At 49.1% G+C, this 9,498-nt stretch overlaps 1 long non-coding RNA gene across 1 annotated transcript; it reads right to left on the reverse strand.

Moving 5' to 3' along the window:
* Positions 1-4,852: 4,852 nt before the first annotated feature.
* LOC129556419 (uncharacterized) lies at positions 4,853-8,825 on the reverse strand. The gene is made up of 3 exons (XR_008686000.2): positions 8,611-8,825; positions 8,028-8,276; positions 4,853-5,819 (listed from the first exon to the last, which is right to left on the reverse strand). It is a non-coding gene; the product is annotated as an uncharacterized LOC129556419 (long non-coding RNA).
* Between the last annotated feature and the right edge of the window lie 673 nt (positions 8,826-9,498).

The raw sequence follows: 9,498 nt of genomic DNA on the forward strand, positions 1-9,498 counted from the left end.
GTTCCAAAGAAGAAATTCAATCAGAGGTGAGAAAATGCAGAAACAAAGGGAAACAGTCAAGAAAGATAAACGAGTAATAGTTGAGCCATAAAACAAAACCAAGAACTTTTAGTTCCTCCTCTAGGGCCATAGACAATATCCTGAGCCACATCCTTGATTGGTTTTGCATCACCAAACCCAGTGCCTCACTCAGGTGGAAGAAGTGAAATGTAGGCTAGCCACCAACATGTAGACCCCAGACTGGATGGGACCAGAAGTTGATAATGGAGGCAGTGAAAGACATTGATGCAGCCCTCCTCAGGGTAAAGCGACTGGAGATTCATGCCCTGTGGACAGAAACTCCAAGATGAGAACAGCAAGACAATTAAGGGAGGAGGCTGGGTCCTGCCCAGATCACATATTTCTCATTTTCCAAGTCAGAAGACCTCCCCGACCGCACATGCACAGAAAGACTCCTTGAAGGTCAAAGAAGAGTGATGTCAAGGGATGCTCTACCCACAGGCCTTTGCAGCAGAATCCATCTTGGCTAAGAGGTATATGCGCACACATAGGAGGATCCTGAGAGATACCAAATATGGGCTGTGAACCAGGTAGATCACAATGGCCAAAGGAAACCCAGAAGAAATACCCCATAAAAGGAGTTCAAACCACCACGAAGGCAAAACTCAGGGACTCCCTCTCTCTCTCTGAGTCCTTCCGTATGCCTATCCACACCTGCTGTACTCTTTTTTCCTCTTAATAAATACTCTATTTATTTATTATTATTGCTTCATGATGGAAATCTTTGTGGAAATTCGTTTCTGCCAAGCTGAAGGGCCAGGGCCTCTTGTCACTGACCACTGGTCTAGTGGCTAGGATTCAGTGCTCTCACCACAACCCGACCTCAACCTCTGCCTGGGAACCCAAGTCCTGCTTCAAGCTGCTGCAGGCCGAGGCCACCCGAGATCAGAGGTTCCTGAAACATTACCGTGTTACCTCTGTATCAACCGATCAGAGAACTGTGCACAGGTTGATCACACGCCTTGTGATCCTCTCTGAAAGCCATTGGGGAGTTCAGGTCTTTTGAACATCAGCTGCCCGTACTTCTTTCTTGTGTGTAGTGTTGTTTTTTTTGCAATAAATGCTGTATTTTCTCTCACCATAACACAGTGTCAATAGATTGCCTTTGCTGTGGACCCAAGTTCTGTTCAGTAACAGAAAGATATTTCTGTAGAAGAATCTGAGTCTTCCTTCTGGAAGACACCCACACTGAGAAAGGCAATCACAGTTACAAAATCCTCACTACCCCTGGGGAAACAGAAAGCCATCAGGTGGCAAGTCTCAAATAATCTCCAACCTCAGACAAATATGTGCTTCCCCTCTCAGTTTGCAAGATGTTTTTATAAAAAATTTATTTTATTGCTACACAGAAGGATGAGCCCTTTCCTATGGAAACTGGCAAGCACTAAATACCAACCTCTGCCAGCAAATGCAGCTATAAGAAAATGAGACTTAATCTGCTTTGATTAATAAGGAGGCAGCAAAAGGCTGCTTGCGGGCTGGAGGCTGCTAGAGGGAAAATGAAAGACGAATAGAAATGTGCCCAGAAACACAAACGGAAAAATCGGAAGGTTAAGCAACATAAAAAGATCTCTCAATTCCGTTGCAGTTTTAGAGGCAGCCTCATAAACAAGGCTCTTGGTTATTTGCATATAAATATGCTGGGGGCAGGGGGACCACAGTACTCAGCTGTGCATCCTAAGTTTCTTATCAAAATCTGCTCCCAAAGCAGCTGCAAGAATCAGCTGCAAACGCCAACTCTGAAAATGAGTCATGTGGCCGAACAGGGCAGAGGAAGGAGGGAGGCAAGGGCACCGGATGGGGCTCCGATGAACCCCCAGGGACCTGCAGCCCCGGTGCACCGCCCAGAGCCTTTAGACATCACATCGCCCACACTGCACCGGGAGCAATTAAGCCAGACTTGCTGCGGGACTGAGAATTCCCCAGGTGAATAGAGCACCTTGATTGAGTGCCGGGGGGTCTACAAACCTTTCCCATAAAGGTAGACAGTAAATAGTTCAGGTTTTGTGGCCCAGATAATCTCTGCCCTGGCTACTCAGCTGTGCCATTGAGGCCTGAAAGCAGCCACTGATGGTGGGTAGATCAGCGCGTGTGGCTGTGTGCCATGAAATTTACAAGAACAGTAGTTTGCAGCCCCTCTTCAAGAACCATGTGACTCAAAGTATGGTCCTTGGGCCAACAGATAAGGCCTCCATAGAAGCATGTTATGTACCAAATCTGCAACCCCACCCCAGAAGGCCCTCTTGCCAGAGTTTGTTTTTAGCAACGTCCCCAAATGAACTTGGAGAAGCAGCTTGAGGTGACTATGCTGAGGGGGTAGAACACAGGTTGCCAGCCCAAGTCTTGGAGCACCAAATCTTATGTCCATCAAACTGCCCTTGGTATTGAGGGTTATTCAGGTGTTCCAGGAGCATTTTGCCCAAATGTATGGATTCTGAAAGGCACCAAGGGCTGCAGGAATGTGAACTATGGATGTGTGGTCGCAACCCCTGGCTTCAGGCCGACAAGGGGACCGTCCCCTTGGCAGGCAGCCATCTTTCCAGCGTCAGCAGTGATGCAGGGGGCGGCGAGGGCGGGTCACTTGGGCCCTCACTCAGAAACCCCAGGGTCTGCCAGCCTCATCCCTCACAAGAGCACAGCTGCAGAGCCTGGGGCCATGACTCTGAATGTGAAGTGGGGCTTGGACAAGGCTAGCAAGGCTGAACACCACCAATCTGACTCATAACCCAAATATGTGGCTTTAACTTTTTATTTTGTATTGGAGTATAGTCAACTAACAACGCTGAGATAGCTTCAGGGGCACAGCAGAGTGACTCAGCCATACATATACATGTATCCATTCCCCTCAAACTCCCCCTGATCTGTGGCTGCCACATAACACTGAGCAGAGTTCCCTCTGCTATAGAGTAGGTCCTTGTTGGTTATCCAGTTTAAATATAGCTGTGTGTACACAAACATGTGGCTTTTTGCTTTGACATTTCCCTGCCCCATGCAAGGAGTGGCCTGTTCCCTGCTGCATCCCTGGCACCTGGCACAGCATCAGAGCTCACGAATCTTTGATGAGCCAATGACCCCAGAGACTGAGATGCTCAATTGAGTAGCATCCGTCTTCAGGCCATTGAAGGCATAATTGGCCACTGACCTTTGTATATTAGCAGGCAGAAGGCTTAAGGATTTTTATTTTTTCCAGAAGAGTCGTCTCCGTGTCCCCTGCACGTACAGGATCCTAACAAATGACAACAGAAGCTACTTTTTTCATCTGTTGCCAGGAGCAGAAGGCCTAAGGGCCTGCGTCCTGGCCCATAGCATTAATGGGACTCCCGAAGGGGCTTCAAGTATGTCCTGTTTCCAGCAAACCCAGCTGTGCTGATGAGCAGGAAGGTAATGAACTGAGCAGCCCTCTCTTTCCAAGTGCCTGTCTGCCAGTCAGCTGGGACTAGCCTGTTGCCGGAGGAGGATGTTGAAAATGCTCTCGCTGAAAGCCCGACCAGGGATTAGCATGAGAGGAAGCGAACATACACCGCTCCAGAAACCCTTGCACCTGCCCCTAAGGTGTCTCCGTGGACCACGGCTCTGACACATCTTGTGTAGGAGGCTTGGAAGGAGGCATGATGGGAAATTCACGTGGCACTTGGGAACTGGGATGAGGCCCTGGGCAGCCGCAGCCAGATGAGCCAGCGCAGCGTAGAGAGATATTTCTTAAGTCTTTTGTGCAGATGCATCTCCTGGGCATCTTATTAGACCACAGCCCAGGGGCAGGGCTGGGGTTCTGCAGTTCAGACTCATCCCAGGTGATGCTGGTGCTGCTGCCTAACAGATCACCCTTTCAGGAGCCTGAAACAGACAGGTGGGAGCCCCAGATGCACAGTCAGGGCACCTGGGCCACTCCTCTCCCCAGGCTTCCCCCAGAAGTAGCACATGTGGCAGACCTATACTCCAAAGATGGCCAAATAATAGCTCCCATTCCCCAGCCCTTCTTACTGTGGGACTTCAACTCTCCTCCCATTGTGAGGTGGGGCCTGCATTCACTCAGTGTGGGTTGACCTTGGGACCACCGAGGAAGAGAGGCTGTCACTTCTGAGAGAAGGTTGTGAAAGGCAATGCAATTTCCTCCTGGTTCTTTTGGGATGTTCCCTCTTGGAACCCAGTCATGCTACCGGGAAGAAGCCCACGAATCCAGCAAGAGCCCGTGGTGAAGAGGAATTGAAGGTGTTGGTCCACAGCCCCTAGCCGAGCTCCCAGCTGACAGCCTGGAGCAACTTGCCAGATAGATGCGAACTATACTTCCACACGCCCCAGATCGACCCCCTCCTACACTGCTGGTGGGAATGTAAATGGTCACAGCCATGGTGGAGAACAGCATGCTGCTGCTGCTGCTGCTGCTAAGTCGCTTCAGTCGTGTCCGACTCTGTGCGACCCCATAGACGGCAGCCCACCAGGCTCCCCCGTCCCTGGGATTCTCCAGGAAACAACAAGAGTGGGTTACCATTTCCTTCTCCAATGCATGAAAGTGAAAAGTGAAAGTGAAGTCTCTCAGTCGTGTCCATCTCTTCGTGACCCCATGGACTGCAGCCTACCAGGCTCCTCCATCCATGGGATTTTCCAGGCAAGAGTACTGGAGTGGGGTGGAGAACAGCATAGGGGTTCCTTAAAAACTAAAAACAGAGCTACCATCTGATCTAACAATCCCACTCCTGGTCTTATAACCAGAGGAAAACCTAATTTGAAAAGATATAGCAACCCCACTGTTCACTGGGGCACTGTTTACAACAGCCAGGGCGTGGAAGCAACCTAAATGTCCCCTGACATGTGGATGGATAAAGATGTCGTACACACACACAGTGGAATATTGTCTGCTGTGCTAGGTTGCTTCAGTCGTGTCTGAGTCTGTGCAACCCTATAGACTGTAGCCCACCGGGCTCTTCTGTCCATGGGATTCTGCAGGCAAGAATACTGGGGTGGGTTGCCATGTCCTTCTCCCGGGGATCTTCCCAACTCAGGGATTGAACCTGTATCTCTTATGTCTTCTTCATTGGCAGGCAGGTTCTTTACCACAATGAAATATTACACAACCATAAAAAACAATGAAATAATGCCATTTGCAGCAACATGGATGGACCTGGAGATTATCATATTAAATGAAGCAATCCAAAGCATATCATATCCTATGATATTTGTTCAGTTCAGTCGTTCAGTCGTGTCTGACTCCTTGTGACCCCATGAATCACAGCACGCCAGGCCTCACTGTCCATCACCAACTCCCGGAGTTCACTCAAACTCATGTCCATCGAGTCGGTGATGCCATCCAGTCATCTCATCCTCTGTCGTCCCCTTCTCCTCCTGCCCCCAATCCCTCCCAGCATCAGAGTCTTTTCCAGTGAGTCAACTCTTTGCATGAGGTGGCCAAAGTATTGGAGTTTCAGCTTTAGCATCAGTCCTTCCAATGAACACCCAGGACCGATCTCCTTTAGAATGGACTGGTTGGATCTCCTTGCAGTCCAAGGGACTCTCAAGAGTCTTCTCCAACACCACAGTTCAAAAACATCAATTCTTTGGCGATCAGCTTTCTTCACAGTCCAACTCTCACATCCATACATGACCACGGGAAAAACCATAGCTTTGACTAGACGGACCTTTGTTGGCAAAGTAATGTCTCTGCTTTTTAATATACTATCTAGGTTGGTCATAACTTTCCTTCCAAGGAGTAAGCGTCTTTTAATTTCATGGCTGCAATCAGCATCCGCAGTGATTTATAGAACCTAAAAAAAATAATACAAATGAACTTATTTACAAAACAGAAAAAGATTTACAGACATAGAAAACAAACTTATGGTTACCAAAGAAGAAAGACAGGGGTGGGGGAGGGAGAAATGAGGAATTCTAGATTGACACACACACACTGCTATATAGATAATCAACAAGGACCTCCTGTACAGCACAGGGAACTCCACTCAGTATTCTGTGATCACCTGAACGGGATAAGAATCTGAAAAATAATAGATGTATATGTACAGATAACTAAATCACTTTGTTCTACCTGAAACTAACACAACAGTGTAAATCATACTGTACCATAAAATAATTTTTAAATAAAATGCCCCAGATCCATCTAGGAAGTGACTTCTCTCCTTCCAGTCATGTTGCCCCATCTGTAAATACATGGAGTAGAAATCCCCAGTGATTCCTGCTTAGATTTAAGAAATTCTCTACATCTCGCTGGAAAATTTGTGAGCAAAATAAAAACCAATGTCCCTTTAAGCTTCAAGGTTTGGGAGTATTTTTCATGCAATGATATTATCTGGAACATGGCTTTAACTAACCCCTCCCCAGGTCTTTTCACTATGCACACCCTCTGCACAACCTGATCACTCCCATTATTTAAATTACCATCTGCCTGGACGCCCCTCTTCTGAGCTATGGAGCTGTATGTCTAATTGCCTACCAGATATCCCCAGCGTACACAGATCTTCACCTCCTCCTCTGTCCCCATCTCCACCCCACCCCTAAATACTTTCCTCCTTGCTTATCCGGTGCCACCATCAGTTTGGTCAATTGAGCCAACATCCCCTGACCGGACTGCCAAGAGTCCACCCAGGGTCAGCTGGAGCACCCGGCCCACCAGGCGGTCAGCGTTCAAGCAAATCTGCGGCTCTCAAGAAGGGAAAGTACATCAGCACTCAAAGAGCTTCAAAAGCCCAGTCTGTGCTGGGTCTCAACATGAGCAATGTGCAGGGTATCCACCTCCTCAAGAACAGTGGAAGATCAAAGACTTTTTCTTATAACCTACAATCAGCTAACCCATCAAGAAAAACAAAGTTTCGACCACCTATGGAGGAAAACTGGACTGGGGTCGAGGAGAGGTGTTAGCCAATGCTAACACCAAGCAGGTGATGCCATCATAATCCCAGCTTCACAGGCTGAGGTCCCTCCCTCTGTATTCTCATGGGCTCCCACTAGCCAGGGTTGATCCCATTGCTTCTACACCCACCTGTCGTTTCTTAGACCCTCCCCCATCACAATCAGGTTGATCTTACCCCTTCGATGGCTTTGAGAAGAAAGTCTAAGAATAGTATAGAACTCCCCTCATACCTTAGTCCCAGCCTACTGCTCAAATCTTCCGTCCTACAGTGACTACCTTGTTCTGAGTTTATATATTCTCACAATCTCAAACTTCGTGGAGTCCCCCAAAGGCACCCCTGGCCTCATCTCAGCATATCTTTATATATGTTTTTTTCTGGCTGAAATTGTTTATTCCACCACTTCTCCCCATCCTCTCTGTTCTTCTTATCCCAACTCAGACATCACCTCCTCCATGAAGGCCTTTCTGAACAAGGTTTCTCTCTCCTGCCACCACTGTAGATGGCTCCACTGTTAAAACTTCCAACATTTTACTGCAACTCTTCTATGTATATGCCTGTGTTGCCTGTAGACTTCTGTTTCTTAATGTGTATTAATCCAGACCAATGTCGGCATTACCTGAGAACATTTTAGAAATGCAAATTCTCAGGTCCTACCCCAGATGTACTGAATTAGACATTCTGGGGTTGGCCCAGTGATATATGTTTTAACAAGTCCTCCAGGGAGTCAGTGTGCTGCACACTGGGGTTTCAGAACCACTGTCCTGGACCAGTTGGTCAAACATTGGAATCACCTGGGTTTTTTTGGCTACACTGGGTCTTTGTGTGGCGCAGCCTTTCTCTGGTTGCCACACACAGGCTCAGTAGCTGTGGAGAACTGACTGAGTTGCCCCTAGGCGTGAGGGGTCTTCCTGGACCAGGGATCGAACCCATGTCCCTGCATTGGCAGGTGGATTCTTAACCACTGGACCATGAGGGAAGTCCCACCTGGGAAGTTTCCAAACATCCCAACCCAGTTAAATCAAAGTCTCTGAGCGAGGGACAGAGGTAGCAGTAATACTAAAGCTTACCATGGAATTCCAGCGTGCAGTAAGGGTAGGAAACACTAACCTAGACTTTGTTCTCAAAGTGTAGCCATGGATCCGCAGCATAAGCATCATCTGAGAACTTGTTGGAAAGACAGAATTTCAGGTTACTTCCCAAGCACACTGACAGAATCTTCGCTTTAACAAGATTCCCAGGTGATCTGGGAGAGCAGCCGAGACGGTGGAGCGCCAAGACCCTCCACTCCCCTCCCCTCATGAGCACACCAAAACCACAACTGTCTGCAGAATCGCCATTGATGAAAATAACTGGAACCTACCAGGAGAGATAAATAAGGAATCACAATGAGAAGGGTAAGGGGGACGAGCTTGCAGGGTCATCAAACCCCATACCCTCAAGGGAGGTGACCCACAAACCAGAGAGTCATTATATTGCGGGGGTTCTCCCACAGGAGTGAGAAATCTGAGCCCAACATCAGGCTCCCCAGCCCAGGGATCCAGCAACAGGAATCCAAGCCTGCAGAGCATTTGACACTTAAGGCCACTGGGGCTTAATTGAAGGAGCACCACAAGACTGGGGGGAAATAGAGCCTTCACTTTTAGAAAGCGCACATAAAATCCCATATGCACTGGGGCCCAGGGCAACAGACCTTCATGCTGATCTTGGAGAGTGTCCTGGAGAATGCAGGGGTCGGGAGAAATACGGGGGAGCACGGCCGTGGCTCACTCTGGGAACGTGAACACTGCTGGCAGATACACTGAGGAACACTCTGCTGCATTAACCTTGCTACTGGATGCAAATATCTTGGCTCTTTAGCACTGAGCCCTGGCACCACCCAACAGCCCCCAGGCAACAGTGCTGGGACTTCTTGGGCCAGACAACTAACTGGACAGGAAGGCCACCTATCATCTGCAGACAGGCTGTCTAGACTGAAGAGCCACACCTGCCTCTGGACATACCCCTAGATATAGCCCAGCCAATCAGAGGTCCAGGACCCAGCTCCGCCCATCAGTGGGCAGGCACTGGCCCCTCCCACCAGGGAGCCCACAGACGCCTCTAGTTTAACCTCTCCCACCAGGAAGCAGAGACCAGAAACGAGGAGACTATAATCCTGCAACACAGCCAGACCCTGCCCTGGGACCAGCTAGGCCTGGCTCTTTCACTGGCAGGAAAACACAACCTTCAGGACACCTCAGACCCCATACCCAACTGTATCAGGAACCGGCCCCTCCCACCACCAACAATCTGAAATGAGTTCTGGGATCCCTGGGCCCTGCAGCCGGCCTGGGATCAGCCAGACTGATCCCAGCAGGAATCAGCTTTTCCTGCTAATAGTCAGCCACTAACCCCAGGACCTGGCTTCACCTGCCATTCCTGACTCTGCCCACCAATGAGCCAGCCACTAGCCCCGGGGCCCCCTAAGGATCCCACTGTGAGCCACCTAATGACCAGGCTCCGCTAAATAGCAGCCAGCAGCATCTACACAAGGCAGGGCCTGGCAACCAACTGGACTAAAGGACAACCAAGCCCACCAGAC

This window comes from Moschus berezovskii, chromosome 15, assembly GCF_049115385.1.
Source record: "Moschus berezovskii isolate FMDL1 chromosome 15, NW_MosBer_1.0, whole genome shotgun sequence".
Taxonomy (NCBI): Eukaryota; Metazoa; Chordata; class Mammalia; order Artiodactyla; family Moschidae; genus Moschus; species Moschus berezovskii.